The sequence below is a fragment of the Zeugodacus cucurbitae genome, chromosome 4 (genome assembly GCF_028554725.1).
Source record: "Zeugodacus cucurbitae isolate PBARC_wt_2022May chromosome 4, idZeuCucr1.2, whole genome shotgun sequence".
NCBI lineage: Eukaryota > Metazoa > Arthropoda > Insecta > Diptera > Tephritidae > Zeugodacus > Zeugodacus cucurbitae.
This window is the reverse complement of record NC_071669.1, coordinates 73,922,664-73,939,579: the sequence shown is the minus strand read 5'-3', so window position 1 is coordinate 73,939,579 and position 16,916 is coordinate 73,922,664. Positions and strand designations below refer to the sequence as shown.

Here is a 16,916-nt window from a genome sequence, read left to right as displayed (position 1 = left end):
TATCTATGTACGTTATATTTGCGAAGGAAGGCATAATAAGAGAAGCATAAGAAAACAATATCGAAAAGCGTGTGTGTGTTTACTCTACGCATGTGCCTGCATTGGCTTAGGCTTCATAATATCAAAGAATAACAAAAGAAATGAAATGAACTCCATCCCATACTGGAAGCATTTCCGATTCGGGCATACAGCAAAGATTTTTTGTCACGCACAACCAATCGATGTGCATGGATGAGTCAAGGCTGTGCACACATGTAGGCTAAATAATACTCAAGCGAGTTAGGAATGCAAATGATATGAGCACATCGCTATAAAAAATTGAGCTCGCTTCTGTTTTCCGCACAAAAATATGTAACAACTCATACGGTGAATGATATCTACATACAGTGGCGAGCAAAACCGTTCAGATGTTCGCCACTTTTGCATTTGGAGTGCTGTAAATTTTTTTACAACAGCTCAAATATTATAAAATTTTTAGAATAAGTTTATTAGTTTTTGCATAATAAAACAACAATTAAAAAACTAATCCATTAACAAACACATAAGAGAAATACAACAAAAACTAAAACAAACTTATTCAGCACAGTTTTGCTGGTGAAGAATAAATCGCTTCAAATTACATTTTTCAATATTTTGTCTGAAGGCCTTTGCGTTTAATTAAAATTTCTAGACGTCTCTCCATATATTTTTCTTTTAGTATGTTTCTCCATTCTACCTGTAATCTGCTCCATAGCTCCCTCATACTGCTCGGCTCTGTTCAGTAATTGCACAATCTCCTCTTTATAATAGCCCACAAATTCTCAATTGGATTAGGGTCAGGACTTTATGCTGAACATTGGATGAGTTGAAATCGTTGATATTGGAATCAGCGAGTAACAATTCTGGCAGTGTCCTTCGAATCGGTATCCTGTTGGGAAATAATATCTTCCTTTGGATAAGACAATTGTCCATAACATCAGATAAATTTGACTGTAAAACATTGAAGACGTCTTCTTTTTTCATAATTCCATAGATTTTGACTAACGGACCAATGTTCCACCAAGTGAAGCATACACATACTATGAGACTGACTCCATCATGTTATGCAGTCTATCGCAAATAATGTTATTGAAGGGTAACGCCAGTAATATAGTTTACCATCTGATTGGAAACTATTCATTTTTGATTTCTTATTTATTTCATCCGACAAGATAACGTTTTTCAAATCTTCTTAATCTTAATTCTAAATAAATTTTATATGCACCTTAATACTTTGATCAGATAGTTCAGTTTTTCTTCAATTTAACGACGACTCCAAAATCAATTTTTTGAAGAGCACTCAGAGCGGTCCATTGGCTGGCATGTTTTTTATGACGTTTGAAGACTCCTTCGGTGTTTTATTAGCCGTTTTAGTGAGTCACTATTCAGTATTTGCCTAGCATCAATGCTTGTTAACAGCCGTGGGCATCCTCCCACGTTCACGAAAACAAATCCATAACATCGATTGCTTACAGTCACAACAATGGTCTAAGCTAATTTTAACTGACTAACAATTTTAGTGGTCGAAAAACACTTTTTGTCGCATAGAAACAACATTTGCTCCAACTTCGAATCAAAATTTTCACATTTTCGATTTTATTTTATCGAAAGGTTTTTCTCGCCACTGTATGTCATTAAGAGCTGATTTTTCGAAATAGACTTTATAATTTTAGGACCCAACAGACTTATGTACATAAATATTCGTCAGGCTAATAAGAATTGTTATTTTCTGAAACTATGCATCATTATTCAATAGTAATAATAACAGTGTCATGAGAGCTTAAAGAAGAACAGCACCCTAGCGAGTAGTGACAATAAGGATTGCCGATCGTAATAAGAAAATCGGTATATTTACAACATCTGCCTCAATCTGTCAAATCTTTTCCCAAAAATGCCATGTTTATTCACACTTGGTTTATTATCACATCATATTTGTGGAGCAAACTTTGGTGTGCATAATGCACGCTTAACATCCTCGCACTACATACATAATCTAACCTAAAAATTTCGCATGTAAATTCCATAAGCACCTGCTAATGGCTGCATTCATTCCTTTGCAGCATGTTCATGTGCGTGTTTAACAACGCGCTTCGTGCCGAAGCTGGGACATTATAAAACTTGCTTATTTCGTTTATTTTCCATAATTCTTGCGTGGGGAAAGGGAGCAAAAACAAAAGGGGAATGATGTGAGGCACTGGTTTTTAGGTTACATTTGCTTTGGAAAATTTAAATTCTGAGGGATTTTCATTTGATAAATTCTTGTTTTATTGCAACCAAAGACTGAGAGATATTCAAATTGTTGGTTATGATTTTGTTTTACTTTGTTGCTATGTCGGGTTTGTTCCTGTCCTTCAGTCAATATACATACATATTTGCACCTAGATGTATTTGAGATTTGTATTAACGCTTTTCTGCAGTTAGTGTGACTTTAAAAGAAACGAAGCCAAATGGATTTGCATATCGATGACTGAAGGTTGCTACAAACATGGCAAAATAGCTCAGCTTAAACTGATTAATAGATACTATTTTGTATAAATTATTTAATTAAACATTGAACCTTTTGGAAATTTGTTTTGAAATTTTCTCTGTGAATATCTTGCATACAATTTGGGCGCAGAAAAACTAAATTTCAAATATTGCGTTTCTCTATCTTTGCAATCCTATTTCCGCAACACTTTGTTCTTGTTGTAATGATGAACTCTATTTACTGGATATTGTAATACTCAAGCCCATTGGCAGTTGTCAGCAGCATTTTGATTTAATTTTATGTATTTTGTACCTCAGTTCGCTGTGAAGATGCAATTAACTTCGCATTTCTAAAATATTTATGTGGTTTGCACGCCGCATAAATTCCTTGCAAACTTAGCAACTAGAAAAGTAATTAAGTGAACTCCAACTCGATGCTCATATATCTCCTGATGTAATTGTGAGTATATTCAGTTTGTCTGAGGGGTGTGGTATGCCGCTGTGACATCGCGGATAATTTTGTGAGTTGTGAGCTATGTAGTGAGAAGTACAAACTTGGTTGCCATTTCAGCTGCTCTTGTTAGAAACTTTCTGAGGGCGCTCACCAAAGTTTGTTAAGTGCATGTGACGAATTCTGCTGCGCGGTGGTCGTTGAGGTTAGACTTAGAAGCATTTGAGAAATGCACACAAATCTTAGAGTTAATACGTTTTTAGCGTACACAGTGTAATTTTCTTTAAACGAATGCTTTATTTTTGGCATATTCATCCTATTATTATTCCAATTTGCTCCTTCAACATTTACATGTTACTTATACGCCCCGGTAGCTCTTTTCTCTGTTGTTGTTGTTGATGTCGATACTATCGCAGGCACATTTATATTGGCCAGCCGCGTTCGAACTATCCCGCTACTTTAATGCCATATTTTGCGCAAACTTTCGCGATTGCATTTATTTGGTATGGGTAAATTTTGTAAAATTCTCCGCTAAGCCATTTTGCATAAAATCCCTCGCATAACTTCGAGGCGTTTGCTTGGAAAGCAAAATCACTTTGCATTTCCTGCGAAAACTTTCCAGACCTGTGCGTTTAGTAGCCAGCGCTGGCTTGCTCTGCTGTGCTCACACCGCACTTTTCCTACAGCGAAAGCATAAATCAGCTACAACAAATAAATGTGTATTTACCGAAAATATCGTTTTTTTTCTCTCTATTACAGTTACAGTACACATGTAGCAACTTCCACACAGTTTTTGTTTAACTCGAGCGCTAATTGATACAAGGCGATGACGCGGCTTAAAGTTGCCCCTGAAATATTGGTTCATTCATTATGTGACTAACCTGAAATTCAAACTTTATAGAGAACATTTTTCGATGGAAAATAATATTCGGGTCGATGGTTTAGATAATACTTGTATATTGTGGTTTCTTTTTATTTACTGATTTTTGATAATTATCACTCTTAAACTCCTTTTCAATGTAGACATCTATGCAAAACTGAAAACATTTACTCATGTTGCTTACGAGTTATTTACAAAACCATTTCATCCCTGCATACTTACGAAAAATATGCAAACTTTGCTGAAAAAAGGTTTATCAATTATAAGAAAATATTTAAAAAATTATTTTTTAATTTCCTCCTTCGTTGTAAAATATAAAATAGTTGCACGTAATCAGCTTTTTAATCCCAGTTATACAAGTCAAACTGAACTAATTAGTGGGCATTTGGAGCATAATTAGCACTGGGAGCAGTGATATTTCAAAGAGAATAACCGGTTTTGTTGCCATAACGAAATGTAAGCCATGACGGTCCTCTCTACTGCTTAAGTCCATCCATTTCCAAGAAACAAAGAGATATTGCATTTACACCAACACCGTCAAGGCCACTATAATCCGCTATGCGATTGACAATGACATTTACCATTTATTTTTGTAAAACGGTAAATCTGTTTATACAAACAGGTCACAACAAACATGCCGGACAAAAGCCAATTACACAGTTATGACATACAAGTGAAGAGCTCGCATGTGTGTGGATAATGGGGCGCATATATAACCATATAAACTACTTGGAAGGGGTCCATGGTGCACCGAAATAAGCAGAGTTATAATTTTAAGAAGTCATATTCGCTCAATGGTACTTATGTACGTATATCCGTGTTACACAAATGGCGATTTTCCGATTTTCTCCAAAGAATCTTCCAATCGTAGAGGAGGTTGTGGTTCAAAATTTTCCCAGGGAAACGCTACAGATTTGATGAATCGCCACAATACCTTTAAAACAGGCTGAGCGTAAGCACAGAGGCATTATTCAAAACCAGGGGTATATTTGCAGCAAGCGAGGACGTTTCCAAAGAATATATAGTTACAAGACATACTACAAATGCGTGGCAATGCAACATAAAATTGTGTGCTTCATATTATTCTTTAAATTAAACGAATTTGGTCGTTTCACAATTCTAACTGTTATTAAATTCCTTAAATTCTTGGCAAAATATTTACTTCTCATCCCACATGGCCTCGAGGTGTGCATTGCAACTTTTGCTTGTAGTTTTGCTGCATTCATTCAAGCTTTTCAAATAAGCTCTTTGGTGACTAAAATTAAACGTATTTGTTGACGTGACGTATGTGCGCTGTCAATGTCACACACACACCGCCATATTTACGCACGTGTGTCCATGTGGAGGACAATGAAAACTGCAAGGGACTCTGATATCGGCTTATTAATTTGGCCATAATAATTGGGAGAGTGGCAGCTGAAATTGGAACGCCGAGCTGCTGGCCATGTGCCTTCGAAAGCCAATTGCTATATGCGCGTGTGTGTTTGTGTGTGTGACTTTTGATTTATACCCTTGAAAGTTGATGCACTCGCTTGCACACATACATTTGCACTAATAAATATGACAAGCAAACCAGCTGCACCCATAACAGTGAATGGAAGGGGGTGGGGGGAGTGGTGTATGAGGCGGTTGTAATTGTAGATATGAATTTGTTAGGCTTAATCAACAAAATGGCATTATAACTATTCTAATGATAGAACAACACCTGATAATCCCACAAAGCGTTTGTCTGAGTGGCAGAACCCTCGGAAGTACTCGCACATTATTCAGGCGTTGGGTGGTTCGTACCGCAAGGGGGCAAAGCTCAAGGGACAAACGAAAGCGTAACTGCATAAATACGGTGATGTTGTAGCCTTGCGAAGCTGAAGCTGCATTCTGGAGCTTTTTGTGTGAGAAACAATGAAAATGAACATAAACAACAATAAAAGCGAAAAGCGTGGAAAAACAACAATCGACCAAATAAAGCACACAATAATCAAGTTCAAAATTACGCACAGCTTAAATACAGATGTAAATGCAAGTGTACACACACACACAAACACACACACATACAAACAGACACAGGCAAGTGGGCACAAGTTGTGTACTAAAACGAGAGCTAACCCCTGGAGAGTGGTGGCAAGCGCGAGAGAGCACGTATACGCCGTGTGTGCCCAATGAAAAATGGCCCTTGCAGCCAGTTCGGGTCGTGATGCTTTAATGAATGAGTGTCACGTTGCTGGCTTTTGCTATAAGTAGCTTGGCTCGTATATATGTACACAAGCATACAGTTAACCGTCGTTAAGTTGAACTCATTTATTTTTAAAGTGTTTGCTTATATTTCAAATTTGTTTGTTCAACGGCACTTTGACAGATCGATACCTTAAAATATTAGAATTTCGTAAAAAAAATAATTTGCGCTATTGTAGCTATCTCCATGAAAAGGTTTCCTACTGACTTCATGATTTAGGTGCATTTAGAGGGATCCCACTGTGCTTGCTTTTATGTGTACTGATGAGCATTTTCGACAGAGCGTGTGCCGTCGCGGCCACCAGTTGCAGACACTTGCTTTCAGACAACTGTTCAAAGTTTATTTACATCCAAACACACACACATACACTCACATGTACGAGAGACATCCCTAACAAAGTGTATGTGTCTCGAATGTGATCAAAAGTATGTATGGGAGGCTACAGATGCGCAACAGGGTGCACTCATTACATACTAAAAGGCTACAAATTGCAGTATGCCAAACCGCAAACGAGCATCCGCACACAAGCGTATAGTACATACGGGCATACATACAGACAAAACTCATCGGTTAACTGTACATATATTAGTTAGACTAGCAGTGGAATTTAGTGCTCAATGTGTCACGGAGTCTGATGCTAACTTAATGTTTGCTCCCACGAATGCGCAAGCGAGTAAGTACATAAGTTAGTTGGTCGCTTGCCTTTCATCGTCCCTCATCGTTCCTCATTTGCACTCTCACTTTTCGCTACAAGCCAAGTTCAGCCAAGCGTGTCGCTTCAACTGAATCGTCTCGATGCGAGCCGTCCAGGTGTCGGAGGGCGTGAGGAGTGCGACATGCTGCCAGACCGGATGTTTGCACAGTTGGTCGCCCTGTGCTGCAGCTGGAGCTGGTGCTGGTTGGTTGGACGACCGTTGGTGTGATTGGATGTTTCGGCATTTGAAGCTTGTTAACATTGAAAATACGATTGTAATTTATTGACCAAAGATGATGACGACCATAACGATGGCAACGAGCGTGACGCTTGTTGCAATCAAGCTGAGTTGGGCGAAATAGGTGAAATAGGCGAAATAAGGTGGAGCACCTAATAAGGTGGCGAGATTTGAAGACCTACTCGTACATACAAACGTTACACATATACCCACGCATAATTACCTACGAGTGTGTGTGTGTGTGTGTGTGTGTGTATGTGCGTCGTCTACGTCGTCTATGGCATTGAGACTAGCCTTGCTAATTTCTCTTGTAATTTTGTTTTTCTTCTGAGCGAGCGAGAGGTGTTGATTGTTGTCGTTGTCAACACCTTGCTACCAACAATCAATCTGAATGCTAATTAGCACATGAAATTATCCCTCTTTTGATTTAAGCAGCAAATAAGTTTTAATAGTGTTCTACTTTGATTGCTTCGTTAACCGCTCCCATTGAGAGAGTGGCTCACAAAAGTTTTTAATTGAATGGGCATGAGGCACTGAATTGATAAAAATAGTATCTTCCCGGATGAAAAGTTTTAAATTTTATTTTATTTTTTTGGACTACTCAGTTAAAAAATAAGAATAATGTGCTTGGTGTGAAAAAATCACCAGATTAGGTAGGGATAACTTTGGCTTATTTCTTATTTGGACTTATTTCTTATTCCTTATTTATTCGTTTTCCGAGTTACAGCAATGAGTACTCTCGCAAGTATTTCAACTTTCACCTCCAAACAGAGGCCATGTTGTCCTGAATCCTACTAACTCCCGAAGAACTCTATGTTCAATGTCGGCGATAGTTAGTTAATTATTTCGGGTATTTTAAAAAGCGCTCCTAGGTATCCTGAGATTTTATTTCAAACATCTGTATTAAATATTTTTTATTTACATTTGAATATGCAAAATTTCGGGCATGTGGATATACACACTTACAAATTGTCTGGCACATTGTGCAAGTATCTGATGAGATTAAAATAATATCAAAAAAACATAAATCAATAAGATACATATATGTGTGTAAATATGTACAGACATCTTATTTTTGGCCAAGTTTTTGCATGTACCTGTGTACGAGTATTTTGGGTATAAAGCATGTACTTGTACGCAGACACCCAGTGTGTTCAAAGCCCGTACATGCCCTTGTACTTACATATTCAGATGTATATATATATATATATACAGATGTGTGTAACTGTGTCAATGTACAGGCCATCAACAAACTTGTTGCTTCTCAGCTGATTTGTGTACTAAAACTCAGCGCCGCTAAAATGACCAAAAAACGTTTTCAACCCCCGTGCACTGCTGGAGCACCAGCATTTTAGTACAAAGCCTTAAGCCATACGCATACCTACATATGTGTGTATGTAAGGGAGGGGTGTTTGTTGGCTGAGGGAAAATTTCCCCTACATTTTCGCTTGTGTGGGTAAAAACCGACTGTTGCACGACCGTCTCGTTGGCTGAGTTTTTGCCTTTGTTTTGCAGAAGCTAGCCGATGTGTTGGCCGACGGGGGTGTTGCGGCGTGCAGTGACCGACAATCGTCGGCCGAAAAGGTGTTTCTGGCAAAGACACTGTTGCTTCAGAGTTAGTCTGATAAGGGGCTTCATTGTGAACGAACGTTTCCGGTCTTCGAGCTGAAGTTAATATTCTGGTTCAAATTGGTTCAGTACATAGACATACTACATATCACCATTACATACACATACACACAAATGTATGTAGATACATATATACTATTGAACTTAAGGAAAAACTATACCTTCAACTAACTCGAATACAACAAAATAATTCGCACAAGCACACACAATTAAACGTTCAGCACATAACAAAATAACAGTACAAATAACATATCCAAAAACACATACATATGTACATACAGACATATATCAATTGTCAATGCAATACATTTTAACTGACATATCAAATTGTAGGTAAATTTATAAAAGGAAATCTTCAAAATTTTGAAAGTGTGAAATTTTTACTTCGAGCACAAGAAGCCAGCGAGTGTATTAGCACGGGCTGAAAATTCAATTCAAAATTATGAAAGTGAATCGTTCGATATTTGTGTACCTATGCGTTGATTAGCGTATATGAAAATTGCGGTTAAGTCGGTGAGAACTTGAAGCAGACGAAATTAAACTCAAGGATGTGCAGCGCTTAATTTACGCCAATTAAATTAAAATTTTTGCTTTGCGATGAGAATTTCTATTTAAATTGTGGATATTATTTCGAACAAGCTATAGAAGCGTTTCTACAATTTCAAAATCTCCGAAGCAGCAGAAAAACATATGACAAAATATTTTGTGATTTTTGAAAAAAAAAATATTGAAACAGTCCTGAGTGCATATATATTTTATTGAGAGTTTCATATCCAAAGTGATTTTAAAGGGTGAGTTTTTATGTAAAAATCGTGAAATTTCAATGTAAATTTTATATTTTATTCAATATAAATTTAATACAAAAACAGACTTAGTCAAGCTCATTAAAATTGACTGAAAATTACCCTACTCAGAAGTTTTGAGATATTCAGAATGTTAAATTTTCGAAAAATATTTTTTAAAATCGTATGTACTGAAAACGAACAAAGATAACTTCCCCTTTATTGCTATTTCCAATGTTGTCCTCTCCTTCATCAACACACATGAAAACATTTTTTTTACAAAAATAAAAAAATAAAGGTAAAATAATTTCGCTTTTAAATTTACACAGACATCGGAAAAAATTCCGCCGACGTTAAATTAACCGAACGAAAGTTTCGACGGGGTTCTATAGATCACAATTTGAAACTGATTTTTGAAATGTACCTCATAATATGGGCCTCACTCTGAGAAATCGAAGTTTTATAAACATCTTATGGTTTTATATGGATATTTCATAAAATCACTTGAATTTTGATTTTACGAAGAACTCGGTGGTTTTATATTGTCTGTGGTGGTGGTCAAAAGAAATTCAAGTAAATTGTCCAATCTAATGTATTATTATCTTTTTGGTTGCCTCACCTCAGCTGTGCATACATACACTGGCACACGCGAGTATCAAATCCATTTAATTTTCACGTGCAAATTACATTTCAATACGCAAATCAATATTTCGCTGGAGTTGTAATGGCTTTTGTCGCCATATTATACTCACACACACATACAAACGTTCTTACTTACATATTTATGTACAACAATACTTTTGGATAATATATGAAGCAGACATAAATTTCTTTTCCATAAAGACATTTATATTTGCCAGCTATTCGGCGGATGGCGAAACTTTGGAATGACTTCGGTGCTCTCCAGATGCTTAACAGATCCTTAAATACCGTTACATTGACACATTCACATTTACACATACTTATGGTTTTGTTTTAAAGATGGAAAACTTTTGGACATAAAATTGTGATGTTTATTTTTACATATTTTCCTTTCTTGTTGTTGTCTGTAACTTTTGTCTGAATACATTTGTCTTATTTGTCTCACTTTGCTTCGCTAAAAACTGCACAAGGACAAGAAAAAATCTACTCAAGCGAAAAATGTGAAAATGGTTGGATTATATATATATATATATATGAAGGTTAAAGTTATAAAAAGAAAAGTCTATAAAGTGAATGGCGAATCCTCAAAACTTTCCCAAATATATAATTAATAATTTCACATACATATTTCGTAAGGCAACAAGTCAGCTTAATTAAAGGTCTCTGATGAGTTAAATGTTATTGTCAATATGAAGAAATACGGAGAACATCTAAAAAAGCTGCCATTTAAGCACTCTTTAATACAAAGTTAGAGGGCGTTTGAAATTTTGTCAAGGTAACCAATACAAAAGGGTAATCCTTACTGATTTCAAATTTATCGGTTCGTTTGAAACTTTACGTACCTTTGGTCTAACTTTCACCTAAGATCACACTTTTTCAAATATTGGCCGTCTTGGCTCCTTCCAGTGCCTTGCACTTAACGTGCTGATGAGCATAAATATGAAACAAGTGGAATTGATGGTGATATGTCATATGTGACATTGCAAACGTTATATATAAAATGCGAATTTCAAGCGATATCACTTGTCGTCGAATATAACATAAGCAATTGAAAACTACACAGTCTTACATTATGCCAGAAGATCCATCCATCATAAGTGTGTCGACATGTGTGAGATGCACTAAAATGAATTGCTCGTCGCTCATGGCCTCTTTTGGTTGTTTTCACTCCAAATTGAAATAAATTATTCAGCCGCAATCAACTATAATAGTGCCGTCAACTAGCGAAGAACTGAACTAATGCAATTTCAATATTTTATTTATTTTCTACATCACGTTTATATTATAAGCGCTGAAATGAAATTGGAATGAGAATTCATCCAGTGAGAATAAAAATGCTTGAAACAATACAACTCACTTTCTAATTTCTATTTAACGGTAATTTAACATAGTTAAATGTTACCTGAGAGAAATTCATAAACATATTAAATAGTAATATCCAAAGTTCCGGCAAACTATTAGGTCTACAACTTTGATTCCGCCGTTTTTTTGAAAATTTAAAGCTCTTTTTGTTTTTATACACACGGTTACAAATGTCGATGAGCCTCAGCCGCACTTTTCTTGGAATTAAAAAAGAAAAGCAAAATTTCACGCAAATGTCGAGTATTCGGCTCAAAAAGTGACATTTTCAGTTGAGAATAAGTTTGGGATGCAAACAGATCTCTACAAATATTTTGTTGGGTTAATGTTGACACAAATGTCCAAGATCGCTATAAAACGATTTAATCGATTTAATCGACCAGTGCTTGACCCTAGAGACATCTATTGGAAAACGGCGGAAGCAAAGTTGTATATTTTCCTACTCTCTGGCTCATAATTGAAATTAGTGTAACTTAGCCCATGTATAACCTGCTTGCTTGAAAACTCAATACATGGGCTTATCTATTAGCGCATTAGCTAGCCAGAGCAGTAGATTTAGTACTTACAGATCGAATAACCTCTAGAGGTGTACCACAGATATGAGGATAGACTTGGTCAAGCTTCTGGCAGATAAGTCAAAGTTCACATATATTTTTATTGCTTCTTTAAACCATATATAAAGTTAACGTAAAGACATGTGATATTCAAAAATCCTGCCTTCTAAAAACGTGTAAACGTTTCAATATGCGGATAAGAATGTCTTTAGTTGAAAGAAAGAACCACCTAAGTCGATAATTATGTTAACGAATCACTGACCTACCTCAGCACAAATTGCGCAAATAATAATAATTTATATATCCAGATAATTACGCAGACAACCAATCTGGTTGTTCGAGAGTTAAAAATCCACCCATAATTAGGAATAAATTTAGAAAATATAATATTACATATATCTTATAAAATTCGAATTAGAAAGGTAGTAACTCAAAGCAATTGTGTTGATTCATTTTAGAAAGTGAGTAATCGTAGTAGTCCAAATCTCGCTTACGTCTACTTCGGTACTTGTCGTTTGTGTCCACGAATTTACATATGGATATTGGTGGAAGTTCCATGTGCTCTGCAAGTGCAGATGCTATGAAGGGCCATAAAATCACTCAACAAGGTATGAAAAGCGCCATAAATCGAGCTTACTATAAACAAACAAAGGATGTGTTAAGTGAGGAGAACCGTAGCCGACAGTTGCGACCACAATAAACATACCGCTCGTAAAAGTTGTACAAGGGCGGTCGGGGTTATTGTAACTTGTTGATGTTCATTTTGTACACTAATCGATTTCATTGTTTTCAAGTGGGTCTGCTGCCGCATATTGTGGCATGTATATCTGTCCTGAGTGCTTGTTGAGTAGATGGTAGTTCGAATGTGTGTGCTTAAGTCCATACTGTGGGTGAAAGTATAAAAATACGTATTATCGAATATAAGTGTGAATTTGCATGAATATGTTTATACTTGCTTTTGCTGGTGTCCTTTCTACACTTCGCTGGTGAGCCTTGAAATGTGGCAGCAACAACATGGCTGTAGGTCATTGGTTCGAATTAATTAGTGCTAACATATGCATGTGTGTGCTTGGCCGATAAGGATTAAATAATGGCATTACTTTGCTCAATGCTTGGTGCGAATTTCCTAGACTCATCGCCGTCGGTTGTCATAAGTGTGTGTGTTGGTTGCCTGGTTGTTGGACACTCCGTTGGTAATTGATTACATTAAAGTACTGGCGTAGTAAGTATTCAAAGTGTCGCGGTTGATCAGCAATTGCTTGTGGGTAACAGTTAGAATTTAATGATTGATGATTAAAAGTTATTCACAGATAATCTTTTATTAAATGTTTATAAATTATGCATAAATAAAAATATTAATTTTCCTTAATCTGTTTTAAGGCCTTCTCATGTTTTAAAAAAATACATTTACATTCGCATTCCGAAATTAAAACTATAACAGTTAATAAGCCGCTCAAGAAAGACTGAATAACAGCAAATATCAAGACTTCGGCATTGGTACAATATACATGCGTTTCCAGAACTCCTGTGTGCCTGCGTAGGGAAAGTGGTGTAATGAAGTGCAAAAGATTGAAAAGAGAATACTCATTTACGTGAGTATAAGTACAAATCAAACGGTTAAGCCGATCATAATGCACGTTCATATTATTGAGATTGCTTAAAGTAGTCGAGTATTGGCATCGGTACTCCCATATGCAGACATACATATATGCATATATACCACAGCCTTAAATATGTATTTGCGTATATGCACGGATATGTGAATATATAATCATGCCTGCGGGAATGTTCGTGTACCTGAGCGTACGCACCTTTTCGCATACATATGCAAACCTCTAAATGCGCATAACCAAAATCATGTTTTTTTCGACACACACGTACACTTGCGTACACTAGAGGCTTACCGTGCAACATCAACATGTGTGTTCATATCAACATGGCTGTAGGTCATTGGTTCGAATTAATTAGTGCTAACATATGCATGTGTGTGCTTGGCAAATACGAGCAAATGTATCCGATATTTTATAACTCATGAATAAGTAGGCTGGTCGACGGTATTACTTGTATTTAAATGTGTGCAAATATACATATTCACGTTCATATCACATTTGAAACGGCTGCTTTTTTTCAGAAATATAATAATACATTTACGTGTTTCGGTTCCTCTGGGAAGGTAGGCTGTTCGAAATTCTGTTATTGAAATAAAACTTCTCTGGGGATACGCAAATGTAATTTCATTTAAAACGTGTTTACAATCCTTTAAGGATGTGATAACACATACTTTATATATATATATTTGCATTAATTTTAACAGCTTTTTATACTCTCGCAACCTGTTGCACAGAGTATTATAGTTTTGTTCACATAACGGTTGTTTGTGTCGCCAAGAAATAAAAGAGTTAGATATGGGGTTATATATACATAAATGATCAGGATGACGAGTGGATTTGAAATCCGGATGTCTGTCCGTCCGTCTGTCCGTCAGTCCATGCAAGCGATAACTTGAGTAAAAATTAAGATATCTTAATGAAACTTGAAACACATATTCCTTGGCACCCTGAGGAGGTTGCTTTCGAAAATGGACAAAATCGGTCCACTGCCACGCCCACAAAATGACGGAAACCGAAAACCTATACAGTGTCATAACTAAGACATCAATAAAGTTATGAAAATGAAATTTGGAACATAGGATCCCATTAGGGAGGGGCACATTTGGAGGAAATTTTTTGGGGAGGTGGGTCAAATTGGTTTTTTGTACATATCTCGGAAACCAATAGAGCTATATAAACCAAACTTTCTGCAGTCGTTTTGTTTAGTACAGTCCAAAAATGAAAGAAATCGGATAATAACCACGCCCACCTCCCATACAAAGGTTAGGTTGAAAATTACTAAAAGTGGGTTATCTATCTAACGAAAAACGTCAGAAACACTAAATTTCACACTTATGGGTCAAAAACCATATCTCAGAAACTACTCGACCGATTTCAATGAAACTTGGTTTGTAATAGTTTCCTTACATCCCAATGATATGTTGTGAAAATAGGCCAAATCGCTTCACAACCACGCCTACTTCCTATATACCAGAATTTTAAGACGATCTGAATCGTTTACTTTACAATATATAAGGTAAGTAACTAGTGAAGATATCGATGCAGAACTTTGCACAAATACTATGTTTATAGTGTGGCAGCCCCATTCTAAAAATCGCCGAAATCGGACCATAGGTTTTTAAGTCCCCATATATCGAACATGAGGACCTCGGTGCTTCTAACCTAATATTAGGGTTTCCAACATTCAATGGACTTTATACCAGCCCTTCCTTACTTGTTTATTTATTTATAATCTGTATATGATGTGTATTATTATATGATAAACGGAACGTTACCATTTATTAATGTATTTGAAAAAATGGTAAGACTAAAAATTCAATTTTAGAAACGATATATATTGTCTACAAGGTGCAGGGCTGCAATTCAAAGGCGGACTTATTTGAGATGAAATCTATCTGATCTAGCGTAATCTCCATTATTAACTGTTGGCAACACTCTTTGTGAACTTGGCTCAAATTTTAAAATATCTTGTGTATACAAAATGTTTTTAGAAAAACTTGTTTTTAATGCATTTTAACACTAAAATATGGTTTCTATATTTGATGCTATCTAAAAAATAAAAACGTATGTATGTATATCTGTATATGCGAATCCCCTGTTTGCAATTAAATTAATGCAGCGCATTTAATTTTGTCTCGAATTAAAAATGTCCATGAATATTTTATTATTACAAACAACAACAAAAAAACTATGCAGTTGCGGGTGTGTGTTGGCGAACATGTAAATATGTAAACAATTAAACGCATTGCTTTAATTGGCGTTGTAAATCATAATGCCTCAATTTAATGCCTGTGACAAGTTAATGACGTTAAACAAATGCGAATTTTCCCAAAACAAATTTCATTTAACACGGTCTATTTTCACATGTGATTGTCATTACATCACTGATTTAGTACCATGAACCATTGAATGACAATGCGCACTGCTGCAGAGACATACATACGCACATGTCTCTGTATATATTATGTAATGATATGCATACCCAGGCGTAGTGTTACGCTCCATTTGGTAAATTCAAATACAAGACCCAGCCCATGCAGGCCACCAGAGGAGTCGTCGGCCGTGTAAATACGCCCATGCTACATTAGTACTGCACTGTTGTTATTAGCATTCGAACAATTAACCATAAACTTGTAGGGTTCTCAAATAACCAAGTGAAAGAGCATGATTTTGAGGTTCTTGCGCTGTGCGAGATATAGATTTTAACCCAGTCTCTAGCTACGCTTTTTATGTAACCATTTCAACTTCTACTTGAACATACATATATCGATGATCTAACAGAGATTTCATCTCAATTTATAGGTGTTTTGCGCTTTTAAGTACGATTTTGTGTGTATAGTAATTGTTTAATTTTTGGTACATGCAATAAAATCGATAGATCAATAAAAGAAATGACCTCAATGTTCATCATCCAGCAAACAAGGTCAAAAGTTACGAAACTGTCACTTCTCATTAAAGTACTAAATATTAATATCAATTATACAATTGATGTATTGAGTGCAACTGCGGCAAGACGAAAACGTTTTTATTTCATATTACAGCGAAAATATTTAAGGGTGATTGAAATTACATATATCTATTGGCATTTAAAATAACTTGCGGAGTATGGCCAGAATATGCTCCTTACAACATATTATTTTAGCTTTATGAGAACAGATTCCATATTCTTTTCATAACACCCTTAAACCAAACAATAGTAATCTACTGTGACTTATCTGGTCATCTAGTTGTTGATTTTATATTAGTTTTCCTAAAGGCAACGATAATTCTCAGCAGATAAGTGGCGATTAAAAGTCGGATATTTATATTAGAAAGTACAATATTAATAGTTGTTGTATAGCAAAAAAATAAGTCTGTAAATAC

The 16,916-nt window shown here is 35.9% G+C and overlaps 1 protein-coding gene across 3 annotated transcripts in view; it reads left to right on the top strand.

Annotated features, from left to right (window-relative positions):
- The first annotated feature begins 8,590 nt into the window (after positions 1-8,590).
- The window catches only part of LOC105212922 (SCY1-like protein 2), a 55,399-nt gene continuing 47,073 nt past the window's right edge, over positions 8,591-16,916 (top strand). Inside the window, exons 1-2 of one of the 3 annotated variants that reach the window (XM_054230117.1) lie at positions 8,591-8,669; positions 8,940-9,397. The gene's annotated coding sequence lies outside the window, so the exon portion shown is untranslated. Of the gene's footprint in view, positions 9,398-16,916 lie in introns of all 3 variants that reach the window. The other 2 variants (XM_054230118.1, XM_054230116.1) reach the window with 2 other exon arrangements.